An 11,293-nucleotide genomic window follows, 5' to 3' on the forward strand; every position below is an offset into this window, starting at 1 on the left:
GAAAAAATACCAGGAAACCACTAAAGAGGAAAAAATATTTCTACTGAATCCGAAACATGGACCCATACTAAAAGGGAGTTACTTTCTAAACCACAATTTTGCTTCATTTATGGAGCACATCCATAGAAAATAGTTTATTTAAAAGTACATATCCGACTGTGGTTAACAGATTTTCTGATGAATCAGCTTCTTCTACACTAGTACAAAGCTCTGATGTACAGTTAGTCTGAAAATATTTTCTTAGCATTATGGAAATCCAAGTGAAGGCAGCAATCATATGCCATATCATTTATACTTTTTATAAAAATTACATAATTTTTATTATTTTATTCAGTGTTAAGCTTGTATAACTTGTATTCTTGATTTCATAGTCAAAACTTACACAATTTGAAAAGATTCAGAAGTGATAAAAGAATGTTCAAGCCACACAGCATGGATATAATATAAAGACTGCATATAACATTAACTTAATTTTTTTAAGCAGGACCATTACTTCCATACTATTAGTGTATTATAATATCTAACTTAAATGCAGGTAATTTTAACAAAAAAAGTGTTTCCATATAATCATAGCCATTTATTTAGTCACTGACATGAGAGAAATAGTCGAAATTTGAGTTTTTCATCTTGAATCTCTTCTTGGAGCATTTCTACTCTACTTGATCACTTTTTTCAGTTCTTCCCACTTGGAGAATGTTAACTTTTGTAGACAATTCTTATTTCCAGAACATCCCATTTTATGCCCATCCCATTTTTAGACCTTTCTTGTAACATGTAATTTTTATCACCTTAAGGACAACCATAGTTATTTCTATATTTATTGTACATATAAGCACATGCAAAATTAATAAAGATGAATAAATCAAAGAAATAATAATTGGTGTACTGACAAATGATGTGTGTGTAAATTTAAAGTTTTCCCAATGAAAAAGAACAAAATTAAAAATAATTGGCAACAGGAATAACTAGGATTTCCCCCCTCCCTACCCTCGGTAAACTGACTTTCTTGTTTGTTTTGACCAAAGGAAAGAAAAGATGTAGAACTGGTTTAAAATAATACATTAGAACAAGAAAATATACACAGAAAGTCATTTAAATACTGTGCATTCTTGCGGGCTGATGATATGGGATCTAACAGGTCACAGGAGTAATTGTGCTTGCTGATACAAATGCTCTAGACAATTATAGGTTAGAGAACTTATTTGTAGTATATACAAATGGTACTATGAATAAATAGTGCAAAACAGAGGGCATAAAGGGGAGAAGGAGGATTTGGAGGTTAAGGAAATCAAAGGCACTATCAAGAGATAATCAACCTCAGTCACAGATCAACCTAAGTATACCCTGCTGTTTATTGTTCAAATCAAGATAACACTTCATTCATTGTCTTTGAAGGACTTACTCCTAGCAAAACTCAGAAATCAAACACTCCTAGGAAAGACCAATACATTCAAATAATTATTTGAATGAATAAAAATGGTGTAATATAAATGATTTTGAGTAAAAGATATCTATATATTTTAAATATCAAAACTGAGGTTTCTACAAATATTTATGTGGAGATTACCGTAAAAACAGAAACATAAACTAAAGCTCAAGAATAAAGCTCTTCGGCGTGGCGGAGGGCTGGGCGGAGCCGGCCATGGAGGGTCAGCGCTGGCTGCCGCTGGAGGCCAATCCCGAGGTCACCAACCAGTTTCTCAAACAGTTAGGTCTACATCCTAACTGGCAGTTTGTTGATGTTTATGGGATGGATCCTGAACTTCTTAGCATGGTACCAAGATCAGTGTGTGCAGTATTACTTCTCTTCCCTATTACAGAAAGTATGAAGTATTCAGAACAGAGGAGGAAGAAAAAATAAAATCTCAGGGACAGGATGTTACCTCGTCAGTGTATTTTATGAAGCAAACTATCAGCAATGCCTGTGGAACAATTGGGCTCATCCATGCTATTGCAAACAACAAAGACAAGATGAACTTTGAATCTGGATCAACGTTGAAAAAAATTCCTGGAGGAGTCTGTTTACCTGAGCCCTGAAGAACGAGCCAGATACCTGGAAAACTATGACGCTATTCGGGTTACTCATGAGACCAGTGCCCACGATGGTCAGACTGAGGCACCAAGCCTAGATGAGAAAGTAGACCTTCATTTTATTGCATTAGTTCATGTAGATGGGCATCTCTATGAATTAGATGGGCGGAAACCATTTCCAGTTAACCATGGGAAAACTAGTGATGAAACATTATGAGAGGATGACATAGAAGTGTGCAAAAAGTTTATGGAGTGTGACCCTAATGAACTAAGGTTTAATGCAATTGCTCTTTCTGCAGCATAGCTGGACGATAATGGAAACACCAAATATTGTATTATTTGCAACAGAAGTTAAATTCCCTCTGCCATACATGAACTCAAATTTTTTTATATTTTCATTAACTTGACTGATTAAACTTTACGTGACTTAAAAAAAAAGAATAAAGCTCTCTGAATTGAAAATTATTTATCTTCTGTATCTTTCTGAGCTTATCCATCCCAGGAAGCTAACACTTCCTACAATTCTGATGATTTTGCAATTAACACATTTTTGTCCCTTTGCAAGTTTTGATAATTTCCTATGATTTCATTTTTTTAACTTTTGTTTTTGCTAATTCTGAGTCCCCTACAGAGCTGCCAATGTGTTTTGCTTCCTGATATTTACCCAAATTTCAGACCATATTTTTATTTAAATCTATATTTTTAAGACTAATAATTACAGGTAGTAGACACTCTGTCTAAATGTCTTACGTGTATTTTTGCTTGGAAAAAAATGAGTAAAAGATATAATAAGAAAAGTATTTCACTGTCTGTACAAATAATTTTATATTGTTAAACAATGACTTAACATATTTGTTGACAAGTAATTTTATATAAGATATAATGTGGCACATATATCACATTAAAATGGAAAGATTGTATATTTTATAGAGGATTGTGAAGTGACTACTGAGTTAAAAACTAGATTTATCAGTGAATTGTGGAAAATAAGTATGTAAAGGATCCAGACTGTCTAATAATTTCACTTGAAAATTAATAAAATATAGCTAAAGACAAAAATGCAGTACTTGTATTATTGTCTTCCAAACCTTTCTTAAATGTCATTACTAACCATTGTGAAAACTAGCTTACTGGTTACCTTTTTGGAAAAGCCACACTTACAATTCTACCACAAATCATGAAAAAAATGCCCTCATTGAAATATATTTCTTATTTTTCTTAAGTGTCAGATTAAATTTTGTCAGGATGAGCTGGCTTCATGTAAAGAATGCTGATTGCATTCATCACAACCATATGGCATTTCTCTCATCCTCAGGGTGATGATGTGTTTGGGATTTTCTTATAAGACTTGTAAAACATTTTCAAACGAATGGCTCAAGAACCACACCTAACTATGATGTAAAGCAATGAGATGCAAGGAGAAAGCAGCCAAGGTTTCATATTAAGTACTTTAAAAGGGGGAGGGGAGGGAGGGACCCAAGGAGGGAGAAAGAAGGAAAGAGGGAGAGGCAGAAAATCTTTTGTTTTTAAGAAGTATTAATATAGTCCTTCATTTGTCACATAAAAACATTTTCTCTTGTTGAAATCTGAAATTACAGAGCATAGTTGATAGCAAATGAGTAATTAGCTATAAAATATTTTCATGGAAACAAGTATAGGACAGTTGTAAAATACTCTTCTTTGGTTTTATAAAATACTTTGTGTCTTGGGTCTGTGTTTTGACAGACAGAAACACATTGCTGAAGCAAATGTAGTTATATTTTAAATTTCAATTCATTTGTTTATTGGGTTAAGTTTTTTTAAATTAATGAATGCTATCCAATATGTAACAGACTCATAGAGGAATATAAGCATCACATTGTAACCAAAATATTAAATTGGCATAATATGAGGAACACAAGATACTCATGCTAACTTGTGAATTCCACACTGAAAGTAGAAACACGTACCTTTCATTTGATTCTTGGAGTAGGCATTCAGTTAACTATAGAAAGCCTGTTTTTTTGTGTTTTCATTATTTTTGTGTATCTTTTTGTCAAAATGAATATGTAATAAGGGTCTTGCAAAAGCTAGGTAATTGTTTTACTACTAAGCTTTATTCTCATCAGAACTGGTGTTGGCATGAATATTATCTAGAATAAAACCAAAACACAATGGCACCTTTTTTAATGGACATCAGGAATATTGGATCTCAATTGTAATTCTCATTATAAGTATAGTAGAAAACAATTATAAATGCTATTATCAATTCACCAGTTATTTAAGCTATTTGATTTTTAAATATGTGCTTAGAATCATTAGGATAATATATTAATGTCATTTACAAAGGTTTTTTTATATACTCACAAAGTACCCCCAAAGAATTTCAAACATCTTTATCCTACATGTAATTGACATTTCAAAAACAACTGGCTCAGTAGAAATAGTTCTGCAAAAACTATGAATGTCTAAATATATCATGGTTGAATTCATACTCAATTTTTAGGTGTGCAAAGTCCAGGATGAATTTAGTATGTATCCATTTTTGCACAGAATTAGTTTACTATGAAAATAAGGCCTTCTGAAAGAAAATTCATTAAAAAAACTTTAGAACTAAAGTTTATGTACTGCATGGTATGAAAATACATGGGTTTCCATTAGAATATTATTTATTATGATTAAGGACAATTGAATATATATGGAAACTTTATGATAGTTTCATGTAAAATTTTACTAGAAAAATTGTTTATGATTTGACTTGTACAATTTTAGTCTAGTAGAATCAGATTATGTGATTACCTAATAATGAATAAAATTTTATACCAAAAAGCTACAAATTAAATTACAAATGGGATTTTAAATGGATTTTTTCTTATTATAAACAGGATCTCTCCTGGAATAAATATGAAACTGGAATAAATATGACATTTTTCATTTTTATCAAATAAATTTATGAATTTGTTTCATTCAAAGACATTAAACGTTGCAAGAATCTGTACTTAAACTAATTACTTTGGACATTCAAAAAAGTTTTATACATTTTATACATAATGGAATTAGTAAGCAAGGTAAATAATAATCACTACCAAGTGAGAGCGTATTACTCATCTTTATGAAATTCTGTTTCTATAAACAACAAGTTATTTACATTGTATTAAGTAGTTTTCTAGGGTGGAGTGGAATTCTTTATTATTTTTCAGCATTTATTCATTGTTTTGACAGTCCCATTGGAGTTTTGTAGATATTTATCTTTCAATTATTTTAAAAAACTTTAAAATGTACAAGTGAAAGAGAAAGAAAATATTAAAGTTTACAATTAAGAAAAATTGTACATAGCCAATAAAACAAAAATAAAGGCAGGTGCAGATAGCTCATGCCTGTAAGCTTAGCTACTTGGGAGGTAAAGCTCATAAGATCACATTTCAAAGTCAATCCTGTCATGGAAAACTCATGAAACTCCATTTCTAAAATAATCAGTAAAAACAAGCTGGAAGCATGGCTTAAGTAGTAGAGTGCCATCTGAGCAAGCAAGTCCAGCAAGTGAGAGTCCCTGAATTAAAATGTGGGTATTGGAAAAAAAAAAAAAATAGGAGGAAAAGGAGGAGAAGGAAAGAACATATTAGACTTATATGAACTCTTCAGTGTAATAGCTAAATGTAATCCCCACAACCCACATATCTTACAATTTGAGTTATTCATCTTTTCAGCCACTTTTGTAACTATGGATTTGAAAGTTTTGGCAGCACAACTTGAAAATGACCCCATCTCAAGGTATCTTGAGATATTCAACAGAATCCCATAACCATCAACTAAGTATCATTCAGTTTTTATAATTTATCAGTTTATATTACAATTTTCTTATCACCTCAGGGAAATATTTACAATGTTTAGTTAGTTGGATCATTTTCATTATACTCTTCCTATTTAGTTTACAATTTATAAGCAACATATCTGACATACAGTCAATTTCTCCAGGAGATAATATAGATTCTATTCTATAGTATGTCTTTCAAAATAGCAATGTACAAAAAAACCCCTAAAAAGTAAAATTAAGAACATCCTTTGCAAGTCAGGAATTTGGACTCTACCGGGTAAAACTTCCAGCAGAGTATTAGAAGAGAAGGCACGATGTGGAGAAGCAGAAAATTGGTACACTGAGTAGACAGTTAACAGGAGTCATTTTGATCTCTGATGGAGATCCCAGCATCTGGTTCCTGTTGTGGTGGGTGCCAAATGACATTAGCCGCTGTCTTAGGGTTTCTACCAGGAAAGTTTTGCAGTGGTGTGTTTTCCTTGGCCGTCCTTTTCTGAGCTGTATCTGGCTACCCACTCTTCTCCAGTTTATTCAAAGATTCTATAACCACAAAATTGTCTCTAGTAAATCCCTTCCCGCTTAAAATAGTTAGAACAGATTGTGTTGTCGACATTTCAGAACCCTAAGAAGACCCTTAAAGACATTTGGGTAATCAGGCCTACTTAGATACTTAAGGCTACTGCAAGATGCCCGGAGAGTTGCTCTGAAATGTAGTTGCATGAAGACTCCAAGAATCCTTTACTACCAGCTCCAGGGTCTTATAGGATTATTTGTAAATTAACTCACCCACTGACAGCACCTTGACTATGGGGTCAGCTTTCGCTTAATAAGATAATAGCATTTTCACCAACAGGAAGGAGTTCAGGTGATTTTTCCTGAGTCTGTTCAACTGATAGAATCACCCTGGGAATTATTCATCAAATTTAGTGGCAATTACTGACCAAATTCCTAATTCTAATTTGATTTTATTCAAAGAACAAATGTAACTTAAAAAGTTATCGTTTTTGTCCAGGAGCCCATGCTCATGCCTATAATCATAAGTACTGAGAAGCTTGAGATCTGAGGACTACTACAATTCAAAGCCAGCCCAGGCATGGAAGACCTTGAGACATATCTCCAATTAGCCACCAAAAAGCTGGAAATGAACCAATGGCTGTAGTTGTAGAGTGCTAGCCTTGAGCACAAAAGCTCAGGGTCAGCTCCCTTATCCAGAGATAAAGCCTAAGTCTGGTATACACACACACACACACACACACACACACACACACACACACACACACACACACACACAAATAAATGTTCTCTTTCTTTGGGTTTTGCTTACTTTGAATAACTTCCTGTTTATCATGATGCTCTTCCTATATTTTATCACCACAATTATATTTAGAAAAAGTTGAATCCTGTATATCTCTCTTACATTATAAACAACATGATATAACATTTTTCAATAAGAATGTCTTGAGCTAGGATGCGCCATTGCTTCTGTTGAACAATATAATTAGCCTCCACCTACCAATATAATGTAAGATGGTTGACAAATGATTGGAATCGGAACACATTCTCTCCATATGTCTGCACACTCTTAACGAAGATCCTGTTTCTCTCCTGGCATCACACTTTCAGAAACAATTGTGAACAATCTATCATATCAAACTGAGTCTGTTATGGCTATGGCTAGGTGGGCTGGACTTTGGCAAGACAGTAAGTATATCATTACAAAGTACAGAAGCACTGTTACTGTCCTAAAAACTTTTACACATACCTGTGCAGAGAATCTAAAGAATACAAAAATACAGACCTTAATGGTATACAGTATTCCTTTCCCAGCTGTGCCCCTCCCATAACTTCAACTCTTTATTGAATTATTGAATTCTGTATTGAATTATTGGTAAATAATATCTCCCTTTAAAATTTTAATTTTTATTATGATAGATTTTGCAAAAAAAAGCACAGAGCAGTACTAGCTACATATGCACTGCAAAATTATTAAAGTTATTTTTTGAGGTAAAATGTGAAGTAAGAATGTGATTATTTTGGTAAATGTACTCACATAACAAGACTATGTTGTTCTAATTAGTAGTCATCCAGCAATTTGTATACATTTTATCTAATCAAGTGACTGTTGAACCCAACTGCTAGTGTCAAAAGAGGCCAATCAATAGTTCCAATATGTTTGTAAATCTTGGAATATCTTATCTAATTGGGAGTTAACATATTCAGTTTGGTAGAATCTCTGGAAAATAGAGGCACATTGAAAGATTCATCAAAGTACCTAGTTTTCACCTGAATTATATTGGATATTTATTGACCCAAAGTGGTGCAATTCTCAATGTTTAATTTTTTATTTTTAATCTTTGGCTGTTTCTCTATCTTTGGGTTGTTGCAGCTCATTAGGTAGATCAACCTGAGGGGCAGTACTTTGTTGAACCTTCAATCATGAGTGTATAGCTTGAGATTCTCAACTTAGTGTATTCAACAATACACAAAAGCCTCTTGTTATATGAATGTGAAAAGTAACGAGTTCACAAACTCTTAATATGCTATTTACAATAGCCACAGATCCTGTTGTAGTCAGTGTAAAAAACAATGTCATACTAGCTCACTAGATGTATTCCAACAAGAGCACACTGATTATACCAAAGCACTTATTGGACAGCAGCAATGAACTGTCAAGTGAAAGGCAGCCATTAGCAGCTAAGGTTTTATTGCTTTAAAAACACATAGGGATGTTTTCAACTCGAAAGTAAGAACAAGGAAAAAAGAGTGCTTTAAAAAATCCATACACTACTCATTGAACTGTAGTGCCCCTGGGCATATAAAACAAGTTGCACACTGATGTTGAAAATAAAAATCTGAAACATATTAATTTATGGAAAATACCTGTCTCAAAATTTAAGCCCATAAACAACAATGACGACTGGGTAGAGGTAAATTGACCGTTTAATAAATAGGTCATAAAAATATGGAAAGAGAGAAACAGAAGGGCTTATACAGAACATTTGGTTATTAATGAGAAGTATAAAGATAATGCATAAAATGATTATCAAATATACAGTGCATGGTGAAAATACACCAAACAATATATTCCTATCAATGCAATGGGCCCAAGTAAGTTTCTATTAAATATTTCATCATATGCATACAAAATTAAAGATAGTAGTTTAGATAGATGTGCCATTCACCTAATTACACTTTATCATAAGATATATGCTAATTATCTCCACTTTAGAAGAAAGCTCTTTTGCATTTCCTATATTTCTGAATGCTAGGTCCAGCACCATCTTAATGGGATTATGAAAGCAGACTGAGCTACTGAGGACGTGAAAACAAGGAACCATCACAAGTCTAGGATCCCGGAGACTTGTACTAGAGTCTGCTTAGGAGGGAATAGGGAGCATCAGTCATGGAGACAGCATCAGGGTGGGGTGGACACAGACTCAGTGAAAAGAATAAGCAGAAGAGATCACCCGCCTGGGGGGAAGGGGAATGATGTTCCCATTCTCTGGACTCCAGGCACCAGCTCTGCTGCTAACAAGACCAGAAAAGGTGTGAGGAAACAGAAGCACCTACCATAATTGGTTGACCTTGCCTGTTGGCCAGGTCCCAGTAGGCAGACTCCACTCTGCTTAGGAGTCGTGCACTACTTGTTGGATGAATAGTACTTCTGCTAATAGAGTTTGATGGGACCCCCACCCCTCAGAGCTCATCAAGCTCCTTCTGCAGAGCAGACCCTGGAAGATGGTCATATTCATGAGTGGAAAGTGATCGAAGACAAGGAACTGCTTTTGATCACATGAGAGTTTCCTCAGGGACTCAGCTTGGAAGTTGCTGCCTGCCCTCATAATTATCTCATTTAGTGCACGCAGCACTGTTTCAACCTAAAAAATATTGTCTTTACATACTTGTACAAAGGGATGTCAATTCAGCATGGCAGTTTATAGGTACAGTGCATCAGAAAATAGAAAAAAATAGAAAAAATGAGATTAAAGTCAATCAATTTTAAATATTAATAACAATTATAAAAATTATCTAATCAGAGGAAATAGAGAATTTTGAAAATTATTATTTTTAGCACCAATTATAAAGAATTTTTTTAAAAAGCATGAGGAAAATACACAAATATAAGAATATAAACATATATACAAATATAAGAATACATTTATTATTAATTCTCATTAATGTAGTTCAATATTCAATTTATGCCTATCTAGAAAAATTGTAATTAAAATCTCTGCTTAAAAAATCTTTATATGGGGCTGGGGATATAGGCCTAGTGGCAAGAGTGCCTGCCTCGGATACATGAGGCCCTAGGTTTGATTCCCCAGCACCACATATACAGAAAACGGCCAGAAGCGGCGCTGTGGCTCAAGTGGCAGAGTGCTAGCCTTGAGCCGGAAGAAGCCAGGGACAGTGCTCAGGCCCTGAAGTCCAAGGCCCAGGACTGGCCAAAAAAAAAAAAAAAAATCTTTATATGTATTTAATTGTTGGTATCTATGGCATAATTTAGGAAGAAGTAATATCTGTCTGATATGGGGATGAGAAGAGAATGACATAATTTCCATTTTAATTCAGCATGTTACTGGAAGTCGTAGCAAGTATAAACATTCAAGAAGTATAGCAATGCAAAAAGAAAAAAAAAAAGAATCTATCAAAATTCTCCTCAGGTGGAATTTAAAATTTCACTGGTCACAGGACACAAATTCAATATCCAAACTAAATTTTATTTTATAAACAAAGAATAAATAATTGGAAAATAAAACAGAATACGTGGTATAAAAGTCTATAGAACTAGTTATTTCCAATACCTCCACATTGAATCTACCTATTATTGAGAAGGGATATTAAAGTCCCAGAAGTAGATAATGAATAAAATTGTACAAGAAATGTACCCACTGACTTACATTTGAAACTGTAAATCCTCTGTACATCAGGTTGACAATTAATAAGTAATTATTCAGAAAGAAAAAGAATAGGGTTGTTTTTGAAGTATAAAATTGGATAAGTTTGAAAGGGCAACTAGACATAAAAGAGCAGCAATGGCAGTTAATTCAATGATAGTCTATAAAAGGTCACTTATGCAGAACACAAAGGGATGTGTCGGAAGTTTGTCTCAGTTCCTTATTTAAGCTTCGTCCTAAGTAAGGTTTTGAATGTGTGTAACTTTCTTCCATGTATATGTACTTTTAGCACTCCTAAACTTATATAAATAATGACCTCTTGCCTCTTAGCCTACAAATCTATTGCTGGATTGAACTGAGTAAGTTCTTCCTTTACCCTACTTGTTAATGATTACCTACTTTCTGATCCAATTCTTGGTGAATGTGATATGGGGGGTGTGTGTGTGTGTGTGTGTGTGTGTGTGTGTGTGTGTGTGTGTGTGTGTGGTTTTATTTCCATGTATTTATGATCTCCATTTTCTAAATTGAAACAGAAAATGAGGGCACCTGACTGGGTATGCTGGTCTCTCCT

General features: G+C 33.8%; 1 pseudogene; it reads left to right on the forward strand.

Annotated features, from left to right (window-relative positions):
- The first annotated feature begins 1,630 nt into the window (after positions 1–1,630).
- On the forward strand, positions 1,631–2,350 carry LOC125345820 (annotated as a pseudogene).
- Positions 2,351–11,293: the final 8,943 nt, after the last annotated feature.

Source organism: Perognathus longimembris, chromosome 2, assembly GCF_023159225.1.
Source record: "Perognathus longimembris pacificus isolate PPM17 chromosome 2, ASM2315922v1, whole genome shotgun sequence".
Classification (NCBI taxonomy): domain Eukaryota; kingdom Metazoa; phylum Chordata; class Mammalia; order Rodentia; family Heteromyidae; genus Perognathus; species Perognathus longimembris.